Source organism: Capra hircus, chromosome 4 (genome assembly GCF_001704415.2).
Source record: "Capra hircus breed San Clemente chromosome 4, ASM170441v1, whole genome shotgun sequence".
NCBI lineage: Eukaryota > Metazoa > Chordata > Mammalia > Artiodactyla > Bovidae > Capra > Capra hircus.
The window spans coordinates 571,599-579,997 of NC_030811.1; the positions used below are offsets into that span (position 1 = coordinate 571,599).

Below are 8,399 nucleotides of genomic sequence, written 5' to 3' on the forward strand. Positions count from 1 at the left end.
TCTGTGCTCCTGCCCCCGCCAGAATTCAGCTGTGAGTCTATGGTCCTGCCCCCCCCAGACGTCAGCTGTGAGTCTGTGGTCCTGTCCTCCCCCCCCCCCAGGATTCAGCTGTGAGTCTGTGCTCTTGCCCCGCCCCCACCCCAGACTTCAGCTATGAGTCTGTGGTCCTGCCCCCCCCAGACTTCAGCTGTGAGTCTATGGTCCTGCCCACCCCCCCAGACTTCAGCTGTGAGTCTGTGGTCCTGCCCACCCCCCCAGCCGTCAACTGTGTCTGTGGTCCTCCCTGCTCCTAGACTTAGGCTATGAGTCTGTGGTCCTGCCTCGTCGGCAGAGGCTATGGCTCTCATGTCGCTCCAACCCAGGTACCGTCCTTGTCTGCATGGGGCAGTGGATGCTCCTGTGTGTGAGGGTTTGGCCACGGCAGGCAGTTTCTCTGCAGCCAGGAGGACCACTGTCTGCCTCAGAGAGCAATTGCTGTAGGACACACAGGACTACCAGCGTCTCCAAACTTGGATCCACTCACCAGATGCACAGCAAACCAGTCCACTGACACGAGGCTGTGGTGAGGGGAAGTTCAGTGCTTATTGCAGGGCCAAGCATGGAGAGTGGGCAGCTTGGGCTCAAAAGACCCGAACTCCGAATGGTTCTCAGGGGAGGGGCTTTAAAGACAAGGTGAGGGAGAGGGTCCCAGGGTGTGTGATCAGCCTGGGTACACTTCTCTGGCTGTTGGTGGTGAGGGAGAGAGTCCCATGGTGTGTGGTCGGCTTGTGCACACTTCTCTGTTGGTGGTGAGGTGTCAGGGTGATATTTTGGGAACCTCAATCACTGGCGTCTGGCTTCAGCTGGCCCAGGGTCTGTGTCCTGGTATCAGCATTAGCTCCCTCTCCTGGTGGGCTCGCCATCTCTGCAGAACAGCTCCTACGGTTCACAATATTATCTGCGGCCTTGAGGCCCTTGCCTTTGTTCTATGTCTAAACTCTTTACTGTTTTGTCTTGCTTGATTGTTTTTGTTTTTGCATTTTCTCATTTTTCTGATTAAATTTTCTCTTTGCAACTTGGGGAAGACCTAGGAGGCTAAACCTTCTTTTAGAAACAAGAGGTGGGGGCGTAAGGGGCTCTGTCCCCAGGAAGGCTCTCCCAGTGTCCTGCTGGGTGTCACAGCCTCTGCTGCCCACTGGTGCCAGGACAGAGCGGGGAGATGCTCCGTGCCTTTGAAGGAGACGGTGCTCAGAGTGAGGAAGGCGTTTACGTCTCTGGTTGGCACTAACCTTCTCTGTCCACAGAGCTGGCTCCTGTCACATCCTGGCGTGGCCCTGCACCCCCCTCGCGTGCTCCAGCCTGGGTTCCTGCTGCAGGCCTTCCAGCCCCGAGGAAGAGGCGGCGGCACAGCAGAGGACAGGCTCTGTGAACTATCGAGCCGCTGGGGACTGCGGCGCCTCCTGCTCACGGTGTTGCTCAGCCGTCGTGGTCCCCCCAGCCTCCCGGGCAAGCGCCAGCACGTGCTGTCAGCCCTGAACGCCCGAGGGTGACGGGAGCTGTCCCTCGAGCGCTGGCTCCGTCTGTGGAAGGTGGAGGGGACCCTCATGCAGACAGGCTCTGGGTGCGGCCGTGTGGACTTGGTTCACTGGTCCCTTTTGGCTCACGCCCCTCTCCGTCTCAGAAGACGGGGACGGGGGTCAGGTGGTCTCAGGAGGACTCATGTCCATTGGCCTCCGTGCTGGCTCCCGTGGCCCTAGACCTACGCTTGCAGGTCTCACTGTTGAGATGTCCAGAGACTTCCATCTGTGCACAGCCTTCAGGTTGCTTTCTCAGTGCCCACACTCACCCAAACTGTGGAGTCCCCACTGAGGAATCCCGTGTGATCTCAGGAGTGGCATGTTCGCCACAGGGACGCCCGCCTGGCAAGCAGCCTCTGTCTCCACAGAGATTCTCCACCTGAGAGGTGATTGAGTCACTGGGGGATGCCTTAGGATGTGGCCGCAGGTCTGGAGCCGCGATTCCGCATTTCTGGGGCCGCACCTGGAGAGGAGGAGTTTGTGCTTGTAAGCTCTGTCCTAGGCGGGAGGAGCCGCATCCTCTGTCTGGTGGCGTGTTGGGGGTTTCCTCGTCTGACGGTGGGACTGGCGGCTGGACTGCACCCACGGTCTCCCGGGACTCGATGCGGCGCCTGGTCCCGGGTGTGCAGGGGGCAGGGCCTGCTGTTCCCACTCACTGAGCTCCGAGAGCTTGGCCCCTAGTTGGCACTCAGTAAACACCAGTTCCACTTTCCCCTGACGACAAACTGAAGGCAGCCCTGTATGTTTCCCCTTACTGGGTCAGAACATTCACTTATCATTCTGTCACCTCATCAGAAACCAGGTAATGTAAACATGAACAAATGCCCCCTTCTTAGATCCAGAATAACTGAAAGCAGGGCTTCGGAGATCCTTGATGTTCACACCAGCATTATTCACCAGAGCCAGACTGTGGAAGTGAGCCAAGTACCCATCGAGGGATGAGTGGTCCTTCCACACGCTGGAATATTAGTCAGCCTTGATCTGAACTTGGAGGACACTATGCGCAGGGAAATGAGCCAGTCCCCTGGGGGCAAGCACTGTGACTCTCTTGTACGAGGAGGCCCCTGGAGCCGCCAGACCTGCAGACAGAAAGCAGAAAGGTGGGGCCAGGGACTGGGGTGGAGAGTTGGTGTTCTGTGGGGACAGAGTTTCAGATTTGTGAGATGGGAAAGTTGGAAAGGTCTGTTGCAAAAAATGTGCAAATACTTAACACTTAAAAATGATTAAGGTGGTAAATTTTGTGAAATGTGCTTTTTCTCACATTGAAAATGTTAAATTGGATAAACGGGAAGAGAAGAGCAGAGAGGATTCAGTTTTGCAGTGGCGTCCCCGCGTGGTGCCGCGTGGAGCCCTGCGCCCCGCGCCACGGGCCGCAGCCGAGTGCACTGGCTGCGCGCGCCCCTCCCTGCCGTCGGCGTGGGGAGGCGGGGGGGCCTGCTCTGACCGGCTCGCCACGAGAGGCCGTCCTCGCCCCTTCACCGGGGCCACAGCCGCCTCGTCACCCGCGCAGTGTGTTGAGGCTGTTTTCCTCCTCTGCGTGACAGAACAGCCGTCTTCATGAACCTTCGCGGGCGGTGACTGTGGGGGCCGAAGCGTGTCCCCGGGCACCCGGGTGTCAGGCCATCTGTGCAGCAGGCGCCAACCTCGCTGCCGTGGCTCCCAGGAGTTCTCCGGTCCTCTGCATCTTCCTCCTAAGTTCCGTTCTCACCTACAAGACCGAGGCTTCTAGGCTTCCTCCTGGTACAGACACACGCCGGGATGTTCCTGCTGGCTCTGCGGTGGCCGTCAGGGTGCAGGGCCGCTGCGGGAGGGTTGGCAGACCGTGGGCAGCCTGGGCAGGCGCGCCGGGTGATAGCCCACCCCAGCCAGCGCGAGGCAGAGCAGCTCTGCTTCTGCCCTGCGTGTCCTTGAAAGGACTCAACCTCCACTTTACAGACAGCAGGCTGTTATGCCCAAGTCTCGAAATCTCCCGATGACCACCAGGGAGCCGATATCCGATGCAAAAGCAAGAGAGTTTTTATTACCAAGCTCGAGCTGGGGCTCCCACCGATACCGACGCAGCAGCTATAGGGAGGAGCCCTGAGCTCTGGGTTACATTGCTTATATACGGTATTATCGGGCGAAATATTCAAAAAACGGGAGTCTCCGGGTCTGATTGGTCACCTTCTGGTGAAGGGTTAGGTGTTGAGTTCTGATTGGTTCTCCTTTCCCGGGCTTGACCCGAATTTCCCCGGGCTGGCCAAGGGTTCTGATTGGTTCGCAGGTGGTGGGGTGAGGTCAGGGGCTTTCCAAAGGCTCTTTTCCCGGAACCTTACAAAATGGAGTAGCTTTGATTCTTCACAGGCGAGGACTGGGGCCCAGGGGCAAGCCCCCTTCCCAAAGCCCATGCCCAGGCGAGGGTCTCTGAGCAGTGTGTCTTCCTAATCAGGCGCTCCTGGGCACAGAGGCGCTGGCGGCAGGGATCTCAGCGCTGCTGCGCAGCTCTGCCCTGAGGGCAGGTCCGCTGCGGGCCAGCGCAGGCGCCTGCTGCGGCGAGCACTTCCTGGGCAAGAGCCGCGTCCTGGGAGCCACCCCGGGGACATCCCGGCTCCTGCCAGAGGCCGCGCAGGCCCGAGAGGCAGGGCCGGCACGCCTGCTGGGCTGGGGTGGGGGGTTCAGGTCCACGGCTGCCAGAGGGGCCTCTGGGTGGTCCCTGGGTGCAGAGGGGAGCAGAGGGGGGCCGTGTCTAGGATGTAAGGATGATTCTTCCTTCACCACCGTGGCCCATGCTCTCATGGGAACCCCGCAGCCAAGCTCCCTGTGGCTTTGGGTGCACAGTGGCAGGCCCCCTTGGGCCTGTACGGGGGTGTCCAGCAGGGCCGCTCTATGAGGCTGGCGGGCCAGAGTTGCCCGGCCTGCCCCAGACTCTCATTTGGCTCAGTGCTGTGTCGTAACTGACACCAGTCAGCGTCTTGTGCCCTCTGGGTTCCTGCCCTCGACTCCAGCTCTGCCGGCCTCTGTGGATCCACTGCCCTTGCATTATTCAAGGAGGAACTGGATCCACACAGGAAAGCCCAGGGGAGGAGCGCAGCGGTGGTTATCTCTGTCTTCTGAGGGCACACACAGGGTAAAATGAGGCTTGTAGTCGGGGACCACCGCCTTCCTGGGGGCTCAGTGAGCCTTTAGGTTTTGTTCTATAAGCTGGTGCATGGAGCCCAGTGCAGTCCTGGCAAGTGTCCTCAAAGCACCGAGGGCGGGCGGGGCTGCGGGTGGTCTTGGATCGGCAGCTGCTAAGGCACTCAGGGAATGCTGGCTGCCGCCATGAACTTGGCGCTTCGAGGACTCTGCAGTAAGGGTCCACCATTTCCACGGGAAATAGGCTGTCTGACCCACCTGAAGACCATTCTGAGGGGGTTTGGGTATTCCATAAGAGGAAGCAAGAATAAAGCAACTTGAAAAAAGTCAGCTCTCCCTGCTTGAGTGGGATGGTGGACAGAGGTCCACAGAGAGGAGTGCAGGCCAGAGGGCAGCTCTGTGAATCTCCGGCTGCTCGACAGCCTGCCTGTTGCACCTGCTCCGTGGCCTCGCTCTGGGGGGAGGGGGCACTGGACATGCGCAGCTGCCCTCCTGCCCAGCAGGTAGGCACTCAACGTGCATGCGCCCTGGGGAGACGTGTGACCTGTGACCACTGTGCACGAGCTGGGGAGGGAAGGTGTGACCTGTGACCCCTGTGCACACCCTGGGGAGAGAAGGCGTGATCTGTGACCACTCTGCACCCCGGGGAGAGAAGGTGAGACCCCTGAACACTGTGCACGCACTGGGGAGAGAAGGTGTGATCTGTGACCCCTGTGCACACCCTGGGGAGAGAAGGCGTGATCTGTGACCACTCTGCACCCTGGGGAGGGAAGGTGTGAACTGACCACTGTGCACGCGCTGGGGAGAGAAGGTGTGAGCCCTGACCACTGTGCACACCCTGGGGAGAGAAGGTGTGACCTGACCACTGTGCACGCCCTGGGGAGGGAAGGTGTGAGCCGTGACCGCTGTGCACGCCCTGGGGAGGGAAGGTGTGAGCTGTGACCACTGTGCACACCCTGGGGAGGGAAGGTGTGAGCTGTGACCACTGTGCACGCCCTGGGGAGGGAAGGTGTGAGCCGTGACCGCTGTGCACACCCTGGGGAGGGAAGGTGTGAGCCGTGACCACTGTGCACACCCTGGGGAGGGAAGGTGTGACCTCTGACCACTGTGCACGCCCTGGGGAGGGAAGGTATGATCTGTGACCACCTGTCATGCATGTGCCCTGGGGAGGGAAGGTGTGACCTTTGACTTGATGGTTGCAGGCACAGGAGCCCTTCTCAGCCCACGCCCTCCTGGCTGCTGTCATGGGCAGCACCTGGTGGGGTGACAGCTTTCCATGGAAGGTCATGCATTGGCCCTCTGATCACCTCAGACATTATTTCTCAGGGGACAGAGGCTGCTTCTGCCCAGCGAGCATGTGCTTTCAGAGAGTGACCTTGGAGAGCAGCCAGTGGATGCCTCCAGGCTGTGTGCACGTTGCCAGCAGCCACTTGTGAAAGGTCCAAAGCTGTGCTCAGAGATGTGGCGCAGGAACCCCCATCTCCGAGGCAAGTGGGACTCTCAGGATGCTGGTGCATTCTCGTGCGTGGGGCTGAAGCTGAGTCCCCTGTGCCCCTGAGCCAGGAGGGTGTGCCCATAGCCGTGATTCCTGCTGCTCTCGTGCTCGCTCCCAGGACACACCCCGACCCCAGACGCCTCACTTACTGTCACCATGCCCTGTTGGCATCCCAGAGTCCCCTGGAACGTGACGCAGGCCGGACTGAGCCTCTGGCTGTGTTGCTTGTCCAGTTTATTGAGGGCTCTCCCGGGGTGATGGTGAGGGGTCTGGCCTGGCTCTCCTGAAGCCTGCTGGGCATTAGGGTAGGCCTAGAAGTTCCTCTGAGAGTGAGAGGGTGATGTGCCCTTTGCACATCTGCATTTCTGCGTCTCAGTTTCCTTGAATGTAAAGTGGGCCCTGCAGTCCCTGCCCCAAGGGCTGGGAGGAACGACTGAGATGCAGTGGAGCGCCTCGAAGTCATGAAGGCGCTCGGGGGGCTGGGTCATCACTGACCTCTCCCTCGGCAACAGGCCAGCTGGGCATCAGTTGCCAGCTGCTCAGGGTCAAACATTTTGGTAAAGGTCCAGCGTGCAGATGTTCCAGTGAAAATGTAAATGCTTTGCTAACAGACGTGACACAGTTATGTCTTAATAGTGAAGTGAGCTCTGAGCTTCCCAGCAGCCAAAGCAAAAACAAAAACTCAGACCCCACAGCTTATATTCACAGATCAAAGGAAGCATCGCAAAGGAGCTGTGCGCCTTTGTTTCAGCAAAGGCCCCACCTGGGCACAGAATCACCTTTAGCTTCTCGTGGGAAAGACTTCAGAACTGTTGCCCCGAGGGGCGGTGTGTTTCCGGTTGGACAGGGGGCACAGCGAGGGTGCCGAGGCCAGGCCCAGCCTCGTGTCCTGCTCCTGCTTCTAGCGGAGCTGGCTGGCTCAGCAGGTGCGGAGTCTCCCTGGCTGGTCTCCAACTGTAACTGCTCCTCGGTTACATCTTGTAACATTTGGGGTCTTGAAGGAAGAAAGGGCATGAAGCGATCCCGCCGGACAGCAGTATAGAGCAGAGTGCCTGGCCACCTGCTGCTTGCCTGGGGGCCCTTGCTTCCCCTCCACGGTCTCTCCAGGGCCCCATGCTACACCTGCATGCCTCCAGTAGCTGGTGCGGGGCTCAGGAAGCAGCTCCGTGGCGCTGTTTCAAGAGGGCGCTAATTCGAGGCCTGTCTGGGCTGAAAGTGACTGTCTCTGTGCTGGGAAGGGGGTGGGAAGGGAAGGAACTGACCCGTGCATGTCACTGGAGGGAGGCTGGAGGCTTTCGTGGGAACTAGAGGACTCCAGGCTTTGTGTGCCCTGTGTTCTCGAGGGTAGGGAAGGTTCGATGGAACACTGACGTGGCCAGGCTGCGCCCCACCTGCCCCCTTTTGGACCTTTGTTGGCTCTCTGGCATTGCCTTGGTGTTGCCAAGAGCCCGGAAGCGCTGGCATTGGAGCAGTGTGCAGGTTCCACATGCTGTGGCACCTTCTGGAAGAATCCTCTTGTGGATCGCTGCAGTGTGACAAAGGCCAGGCAGGATGCGGGATGGTGGTGAGACTGTGATGGAGGGGACCGTGGGGTTGAGCGTCGAGCTGAAAGACAGGGCTGGCGCTGCTCTTCCTCGTGGGCACCAGAAAGCAGGCATGGGCACCTTCCTGCTCCACGCTCTGCACATCCTCACCAGAGGGCAGGGACCATGCTCAACTCAGTGTGTGCTCCTTTGATGTTCCAGACCAGGCTGAGAAGTCAGTAAGAAAGTAACAAAAGTAAGGGAGCTGATGAAAAATCTAGAAAACATACCCAGCTCTGTTTTTTATGAAGAATGGGACTAAGGCCAGACAGACAGATGTTTGCACCTGTTCTTCCTTAGGGCTCTTATTTGATGTGTGTGTGTGTGTATGCGTGTTGGTTCGCACGTCAGCGGGTAGTCGAGGGTGGACGCTTGTAACACAGCAGTGTCTGTGCTCACAAGTAGATAAACCAGTTTGCTGCACGAATCAGTTTACCAAGCACAGCGTGGTGGCCGCCCTGCCCGTGCAGGTGCCGTGCGGGCTGGAGCCTGGCTCCTCTGCGTCCTTCCGCCTCGGGTTCTCCACGAGGCCCTCTTCCTTCCGGCAGTCTCCTTTTGCAGCGCTGCAGCTGTTTCCATTCTCAGCCATGGCGAGCGTATTTCCACCTTCTTTGACTCACTTGCTGAGCCTTAAAACGCTACCTGCCGCCC

The 8,399-nt window shown here is 59.3% G+C and overlaps 1 long non-coding RNA gene across 1 annotated transcript; it reads left to right on the forward strand.

Moving 5' to 3' along the window:
- Positions 214 to 2,787, forward strand: LOC108635817. Its single transcript, XR_001917923.1, has 2 exons — positions 214 to 562; positions 1,284 to 2,787. It is a non-coding gene; the product is annotated as an uncharacterized LOC108635817 (long non-coding RNA).